The sequence below is a fragment of the Rhagoletis pomonella genome, unplaced genomic scaffold, assembly GCF_013731165.1.
Source record: "Rhagoletis pomonella isolate Grant_MI unplaced genomic scaffold, Rhpom_1.0 Rhpom_scaffold_00002, whole genome shotgun sequence".
NCBI lineage: Eukaryota > Metazoa > Arthropoda > Insecta > Diptera > Tephritidae > Rhagoletis > Rhagoletis pomonella.
In genome coordinates, this window is record NW_023458556.1 from 61,291,807 (window position 1) to 61,300,523 (window position 8,717).

Sequence of the window (8,717 nt, forward strand, 5' to 3'; positions counted from 1 at the left end):
ATATCAAACGTCGTGGGGGCCCTAACCGGGCACTGCTTAATAGGTAGGCATGCAGAAAGGCCGTGGGTGCCTTTTCGTAGATGTTGCCGAAGCTTCAAGGGTGACGAAGAGGAGGAAACAGTCTTGCATCTCTTGTGTAAATGCCCTGCAATTTGCAATAGCAGGCTACGTCATCTGGGTTCACCATTCCTGGCCGACCTTAGGGAGGTTTCAAATACCGATGAGAGGAGCCTGATGAGATTCATCAGCGACACAAAGTGGTTCAATGGGGAGGATAATTGAACGGTGTCAACTGTGGTAACACAATGGGCCTTCTATCTATGGCCTAAGTGTGCCGCTAAGGCGACAGCCACCTCTACCTACCTGTACCTATAAGTAACTCGAAGAACGCCAAGGTTAAGTTAAGTTGCGGTGGTTCCCACTACGCACTGTCCGGCAGAGAGACACACTTATGCCAATTAGGCCCCATGTGATGCCACTGTTAACCCTTAATACGGCGCATGGGGTCAAGGCAATTTCAATTTGAAAAAAATGTCTTGCAGTGCTTCGAGCGCACTCGTGCTCTTCCTAACTGAACGCGGAGTACGTAAATTAGTCACGGCCAGACGATCGACGCGGACACATGTGTCAGTACTCTCTTGATTACGGACCCCATGCGACCACTAAAGTAACATTTTTGGGCGGAGTTAAGTTTTTCATTTTTAAATTTAAGTTAAAGTAATGTTTTTTAAGCTAACAACAATAAAGTACTTTCATATTTTTTTATTTCTTACACTACTTTTTTAACACTTTTTTGGGCTCACTCGAGACCCCATGCGACTAATTATCTAATTTTCTTTATGCGCCTAATTAAGGATTAACGGGCTATTGTTTCTTTCCCTTAGTTTCCTTTATGATAGAACCATCGTGTTACTTTAACATATCATTGAGGGTAGCGGATGTCCACAGATTCGAGATAAACTAAACACCGATAGAAATATTCATTGAAAGTAGCAAGTCTTGACCTTGCAGTCTAAGTCCAAGCGGTTTACCCAGCCGCTTCGGCCTAGAATTCTGGTAGAAAACCTATTTTTGAACAAAAAAACGCTGCTGTAATCCAGTTTATATAGGGTTGCTGGAATGGTGCCCAGAATTGTTGAGTGACCGAACCTCGGGTAGTAAGGGTCGGTAGGAAAAAAATTCAATATAGTATTCAGCACCTTACTGGGGGCAGAGGTCAGGGCACCCGTGATTAACATGGCTGCAGCCCTTTGTAACCTGGTCAATATATTTCTGTACGTGAACTTTTCTACAGCCGTCTACCATACGGTGATGCCATAGAAAGGGATAGGTCGGACAGCCGCCGTATACATCCAGTTTATTATGTGTGGTTTCAGACCGCATCGTTTCCCCACCGCCGCTTTAAGACATAGAGGCAGTAATGGCTTTCCAGGATCGCTCGGTAAGATTCCACTTCCAGTCCAACTTCTAGTCCAAAATTAATTCGAGGTATTTAACTTGAAAAGTGTAAGACCCGCACCATTTAGAGAGGGGAGTTGACAGAACGGTATCTTATATTTCCCTCGTGAATAGTACCATTTCGGTCTTAGTGGAATTTACCTTGTGTCCTCAGAGTCCACCCTCGCTCCACTAGCTATTCACGGGACAGAGAGTCCTCCGCAAAAGTTCGCTTAGCGTTTGGAGATCCTTTCCCGTTGCTGTAAGTGCAATGTCGTCAGCTCAAGCTATGACGTGACAGACAGTATTGTACAGTCCCAGGAGAATTGAGTTACTGTAACGTTCCAGAGCAAAGGAGAGAGAAGAATATTGTTAAAAGCGCCCTATAATTCAAGAAAGATACCTAAGATAAATTCTTTAAATGCAAGTCTTTTTCAGTTTTGGACACAATTTTTTGTAGTGGATTTGCCTTTAGACTAAGCAGTTGACACCCCGACACGCCCTCTGTGGAATATCAGCGTCGAGCAGTCTTTCTCGAAATTGAAGAAGAAACGACGTTAGACTTGTTATCCTGAAGTCATTGGGTTTGACGTGGGATGGTCTCACGCTTAGGTATGGATATCGCCCTAGCCTTGCTCTATTCTCTAGGAACCTGGCATGCCTTCAAAATTTTAGCAAGCAGTGCGGATTTATAAGGATTAAAGGTTTCACTTTTTCTTGTTGCACGATTCTGAGTGCTGTGGAAATTATTCCAAAAAATAAATCACGGGAGCTATGAAATTTAGAAAAGTCCGAAATATGTGGGAGATATGTCGGTAAAATCCTCAGAGATCCCGTAATATTAAACACAAATATCTACGAAGAGTCCCGAAAAATACAAAAAATTCCCGAAAATTTTCCGAAAAATAAAATGTAAAGCATTTCAAAAAGTTCCAAAAAAAGCAAAGAAAAAATCCCAAGAGATCCAAAAAATTTCTCCGAAAACTATAGCGCGAAGAACCCCGAAAAAATTCGAAAAGATGACGAAATATTCCTAAAACAAAGCACATGAACCCTGAATTTTAGAAAATTTAGAAGAGCGCTATATATGTATGTAGGAAAAGTTTTGAGAGATCCCGAAATATATAACACGAATGTCACAAAAAGGTCCAGAAAACATCCAGAAAAGTTTCAAGAAAGTTTTAAAAGTTGCCGAACATTTTCCAAAAAGTAAAATACGAAATATCTTGAAATATCCCAGAAGGTCTCAAAAAAACGAAAAAATCCGAATATATCCAGGAAATGACACAAAAATTCACGAAAGGTTTAAAAAAAAACTGAAATATTTCAGGTAGTAGCATTAAAGGAAAAACAACATTTGCGTGTTTTTTGTTGTTGATTCTGGCATCGAAAGTGTAAAAAACTGTTCTTTTTTTTCTTGAAAATACAACAAAAAAAAGAAATTGGAAAAAATAAAAATGGTTGCAACTTTCTTTCTTAGTAAATTTGTTTGCTTTGCTTATCGAAGCATTGGTCCATCCTTTGCAAGCAGTAATCAGCGGTTGTGCTGCTGAATAGGGCGAACGTTTCAAAAGCTGCTATACAATCGTTTGTTTTGTATGGATAAAGGTTTCACATGCAAATAGATTTTAACAATTTAAAATTTTTGTGAGAAGAAATTAAAAATATTTGACATTTTCGAGACCAAATAATATGAAAAAAAAAATCAAATCAAGGAGCTCTACTGATACTACCTGATCATTGTGCCTTGCGTACACAGAATTTTCCCGAAGTTGCAAGTAAACCAAATCAAACCACTGAAATGATTGTACATAAGACTGCTAAACTCCCCATACAAAAAAAAAATCGGTACTGTGTTTCCATTGGAATTATAAAATCTATTATATTTTAAGACGCACACCAAAATATTTCGGAAAATTAATAAGATTTACGTGAGCTGGACCGATTTGAAAATACCCCCACAAATGGAGTGTTTTATGAAAAACAAAAATAGTTTCTTAAAGAGTTTTTGAAAAAATAACAAAACGGTTTAACCTTAAATAATTAGCATAAACATATTTTTAAAAAATTTAATAAAAATGTTGAACGGAATTGTAATAATGAGATTTTTGATGCGGTTTTTTTTTAATTTTCAATGATTGGTATAAGAAAAACTTGAATAACTCTTCCGACTTAGACTTGTGAGGTATTTTCTCACCCTTTTTATTTCTTTGCTAATAAACTCATTCAAAGAAGGAAAGATAAAGGTAGGATGAACAAACGTCATTCACAGTTGAATTAAGATGTGTTGGTATTTAGAAAAAAAATTGGGACGCGAATGACTTTTTTTTTGCCAGAACTAAAAACAGTGGGAAAATATCTTTCAACTTTCAAGTTTTACGTAAATCAATCTTTTTATGCAGATTTTTTTAGTTTAATCTGTTGTCATCTAAGGGGACTTTTTTCAAAAATTTCTTTAAAATTCTATTTTTATACCCGAGCGCACTTGTGCACAAGGGTATTATAACTTTGTTCACATAACGGTTGTTTGTAACAGGCAAAACGAATCGAGATAGATATAGACAAATGTATACATAAATGATCAGAATGAAAAGAGAAATCGATTAAGCGGTGACTGTCTGTCCGTCCGTCCGTCCGTCCGTCTGTGCACACGATAACTCGAGTAAAAATTGAGATATCTTAACGAAACTTCGTACATGCACTTCTATTGGGCGTGGGACGGATGGTATTGAAAATGGGTGAAATCGGACAATAACCACGCCTACCTCCCATATAACGGTAATTTTCAGAAATACGAAAACTGCGATATTTTAGTAACTACTGAAGATAATTCACTCAAAATTGACATTTAGAATAACTTTTAGACGAGAAATAAGAATATTAAAAATTTTTGAAAAATGGGCGTAGCCACGCCCACTTATAGTTACATGTGTATATTTTGGAAACCGCTGCACCAATTTCTTCCAAACTTGGCACAGTTGTTGACCTTGGTACAGCATACCAAATGGCCGAAAATTTTTAAAATCGGACAATAACCACGCCCACATCCCATATAACGGTAATTTCGAGAAATACGAAATCCTCGATAAATCAGTAAATATTAAAGCTAATTTATTCAAAATTGACGGTTGCAACAATTCTTTATCAGGAAATACGCTTATGATAAAATTTTGGAAAATGGGCGTGGCACCGCCCAATTATGATCACATTTATGTATATCGGTAACAGTTCTAGCAATTTGTACCAAACTCGGTATGATTATTGTGCTTGCCACATAAAAGCAAACCGTTGAAAATTATTGAAATCGGACTAAAATTACGGCCGCTTTTCATATAACGGTAAATTTCAGAAATGCTTGAAATTTCAATATTTCGAAATTTAAGGATGCTAGTTTACTTAATATTTATACACCCGCTTATCATGTAGCGGTAGCTTTCGGAAAGGTGGAAAACATATATTTAATACTTGCGCCGGGTATTTAATGTTCGGCTCCGCCCGAACTTAGACTTTCTTACTTGTTATTCATAAAAAACTCCATTTTTGGAGGTATTTTCAAATCGGTCCAGCTTACGTAAACCTTAATATTTTTCCAAAATATTTTGGTGAACTTCTTAAAATATAATAAATTTTGTAAGCCCGGCGGAAAAGCCGCAACTTTTTTTGGTGATGCAATCTATTGTACACACATACATAAAGAAGCAAACAAATAAATGTTCAGTCCCAGCGCATTCTCTAAAAAATTACGTATACGACGTGTATGTCACATCTGCCTCTCCTTCTTCAACCTTAAGCTCTACTTTTTATATGCACGTCGTCTATCCATGTGAATCGGTACGTGTTTCCTGAATGAAAAAAAAGTTTTCAATAATGCAATATTAAATGCAATACTTTCATATAATCACGTACTCAGCCGAAACAACAGAGGCACCGAGAAACAATAAAGACTATAGTAATAATAACAAGTAATAAAATAAAAGAAGGCGTACAACGACGCACTGTTGGTTGGCACACGCCATTAAGTAGCCGCCTGCTGTGTTGTGGCAAAATTTTACACTGGGATGGGATGCAACAGAAGCAGTGCTTTTAAGCTGCAGAAAGGCGGTTGGTGATGAAGGATGGCGGAATGCATCTTTAATGTGGTTTGCAAAATAAAAGAAAGAGAATTCAATAATTGAAATTATTGTGAAATATATATATACATACATACATATATAGAACATACAAACATATCAACTGCAGTAAGCGCCGGAGAGAAAACATCACGCAGAGTTTCTGCAAGAATTGATTAGTTATTGTTCAGCAGCCAATCAGAAAATGCTGTGGTTGTACATTAGGGTGGTCCAAAAATGCATGTGAAAAATCGGAATTTTTAAGCTCTCACCCCTAGGGTTCTTGTAAACTGGAAAAAATATACCCTTATTTTTTTATTTTGTAATAAAAAAATATTTAGAGGTCGCATAGATGTATTTTATATGGGGAAAAAACACTTTCCATAGAAATGGTATACAATTCCTGAAAATCAATATTTTTCGATAGAAAAACTATGGCCCTCTTCAGAAGACTTCCAATAACAATACCCAGTTGTTTATTTACCCATTTTTTTCTGATAGCTATATTTTATAGGTCCGCCAAAACCTCCGAAAAATGCCACAAAATAGAAAAGGGCGGGTCAGAAAACCAAGGGTTGGCTGTAAAAACTTATTAGAGGGCTGTTTAAGGCTAACCTACGTTCCAATAACAACAATACAAATAATAAAACTTTGAGCAGCGTGAGGATCATCGAAGCCCGACATCCTAAGCTGTCTACCCCGGTTGGGGGCTCTGAGGAGCCGAAGTCATCTCCGGCAGAGGCCAGCGCCGCAGGAAAAAAATCAGTGGACAAGAGTTACAGAAACGAGCTACTAGACTCAGAGTAAGGAGCTACAAGCTGATGGCGGCGAACCATGTAGGTAGAACTAGGGCCTGCATGCTTAGCAGAGGTAAACTAAAATCTTTTATTTTACTTAATTTCAGCTAAGAAGACATGGTGACGACCAGGCTGGAGCGAGAGGCTGGAGAACTCTGGCTAATATCCGCCTATATGACGCACGATGACGAAGTGGAGCCACCTCCAAAGCTGCTGAGGAGCGCCCTAGCGTAAACCAAGCGAATGAAAGCGGGTGTGATCATAGGGTCCGATGCGAATTCGATGCACTCAGTTTGTGGAAGCTCGGACAAGAACTCGCGAGGTGAGCGACTTTTTGAGTTTAATGTAAGAAAGAGTTATGTATTTGTAACAGGGGGAATTCCCCTATGCTTATAACTGCTGCCAGTGAAGATATTCATGACCTTACACTGGCTACATCTAAGACAACACCTTCGCTCTCGGATTGGAGGGTTCTGAGCGATCAAGAACTGGGATCTGTACAGCAGGAATCTTCGCTTTCTGATGCGCCAGAAATAAATTCGATGCAGTCGGTGGACTCGCTAGAAAACCTTGTCGAAGTTTTCAGCTCCGCGTGCAAAGATGCTCTTGAAAGCGCATGTCCGCTGAGCAGTCAGAAAGGTAGAGGGAAACCCGTTTTGTGGACGGTGGAGCTCTCTGAGTTAAGGCGCCGAGCAGACGATTATTCAATAGGGCCCGTTAGAGTAAGTTGTCTTCCGATTGGAAACTTTATAAGTTTGGACTAGGAATCTACAAGTCCGAACTGCAATCTACGCGAACTGCGTGAGATAGGGCATATTCCAGGTGGAGTTCATCCCGAAGGCCGGAAGGAGCTCTCATGTTGTCCCGAAGGACTTCAGGCCAATCAGACTCTTGGAGTTCTGCAGTGTATTCCAGGCAGAATTGGCTGCTATCAAGGAGGCGGTGGATTCACTGCTCCGGAGTGCTATAACAGTCAGGGAAGTGAGCGTATTTTCTGATAGCCAAGCAGCTACCAGGGCTTTGAGTTCGCTGGAGGTGCGCTCTAACTTGGTTAAGAAATGTCTGCTCTCTCTTTCGGTCGCATCGGAATACTTATGAATTAGGCTTATTTGGGTTCCGGGTCACAGCGACATTGAGGGGAACTGTGTGGCTGACGAATTGGCAACAGCGGCTGGGGGTGCCATTCATGTGGTACACTCTTGGATAGATGGGACTCATGTCAGCTCAGAGAACGCTCGCCGAAAACCACGACATGCTCGATCACAAGGCCCTTCTTGCCGAGGGTGGACCGGTGCAGTCGAGGGCACTCCTCACACTCACAAAGCCACAGCTCTCACTCTGTTTGGGGTTTTAACGGGTCACTGTCCAATCGGTATTCTCGCAGTAAGGCTGACAAACCTGGAAAATGACGAGGTAAGCACCTCATCACGATCTTCTTAGGTGCCCAGCGTTTGCGAAACTAAGGTTGAAGTACTTTTACTCTCACTTCCTAAAGAGCACCGAGAAGCTCTGGGGCATTGAGATTAGCCGAATTCGTAAACACATAATCGGCTCGGGGCGTTTTATCGATAAAGTACAGAGTGCCGTTCAGAATTGTGGTATCACAAAGGGCAATCTAAAATTGTCTAAACTAACCTAACCTAACATCGTTTCTTCAAAAGACCCTTGAGAAATTAATAAACCTATACATCAAGCAAAACGTAGTGGGACACATGCCGGTTACCAGGGGTATCCCGCAAAGCGTGTATTATCGCCGCTATTTTCATCAGTCGTGGTCAACAGGATACTGAAGAAAATGGAGGGAGGACCTGCCGAATTACTGCATATGCGGATGATATTTATATCATAGTGAGCGGAAAGTGTCTGTCCACACTCAGCACACTTATGAGCCAAGCACTACGGGTTACATCTTTGGTAACATCGGGATGCATTTTTGGGTAACCGAAGTGGAGCTCAGTATCAACGGAGAAAAGGCATATCACCAGAAATACAAAGTTTTGAACTGGTCTAAGCCTAAGCTGGATGGGTTGACCCTCCAGGTGAAGCAAAGCATCAAGTACCTCGGAACTATGCTCGCGAGAGAAGAAACCATTTTTTTAAGAAAAAAGGAATCTTTCATAAGCTATCAATGATTGGCATGACAGGGGCACTTAAGACCACACCAACAGCAGCACTCTACACCTTGTTGCATCTCTTGCTGGCGGACCTATCGGCCATGCCGCCAGGCTTAATGCAACAGATCAATCGGGTTGTGCCTTACGGTCACAGCAGTAAAGTCAACTTTAGTCAGACGAATTGACTATGTGATCCCGGATCTGTACTTTGAAACGAACGTCGGGGCTACTATAGAAATCGAAGGTTCGTGTGAGAGCAC

General features: G+C 40.3%; 1 long non-coding RNA gene across 1 annotated transcript; it reads left to right on the forward strand.

Moving 5' to 3' along the window:
* The first annotated feature begins 6,022 nt into the window (after positions 1 to 6,022).
* Positions 6,023 to 8,254, forward strand: LOC118734699. The gene is made up of 2 exons (XR_004992410.1): positions 6,023 to 6,382; positions 6,451 to 8,254. It is a non-coding gene; the product is annotated as an uncharacterized LOC118734699 (long non-coding RNA).
* Positions 8,255 to 8,717: the final 463 nt, after the last annotated feature.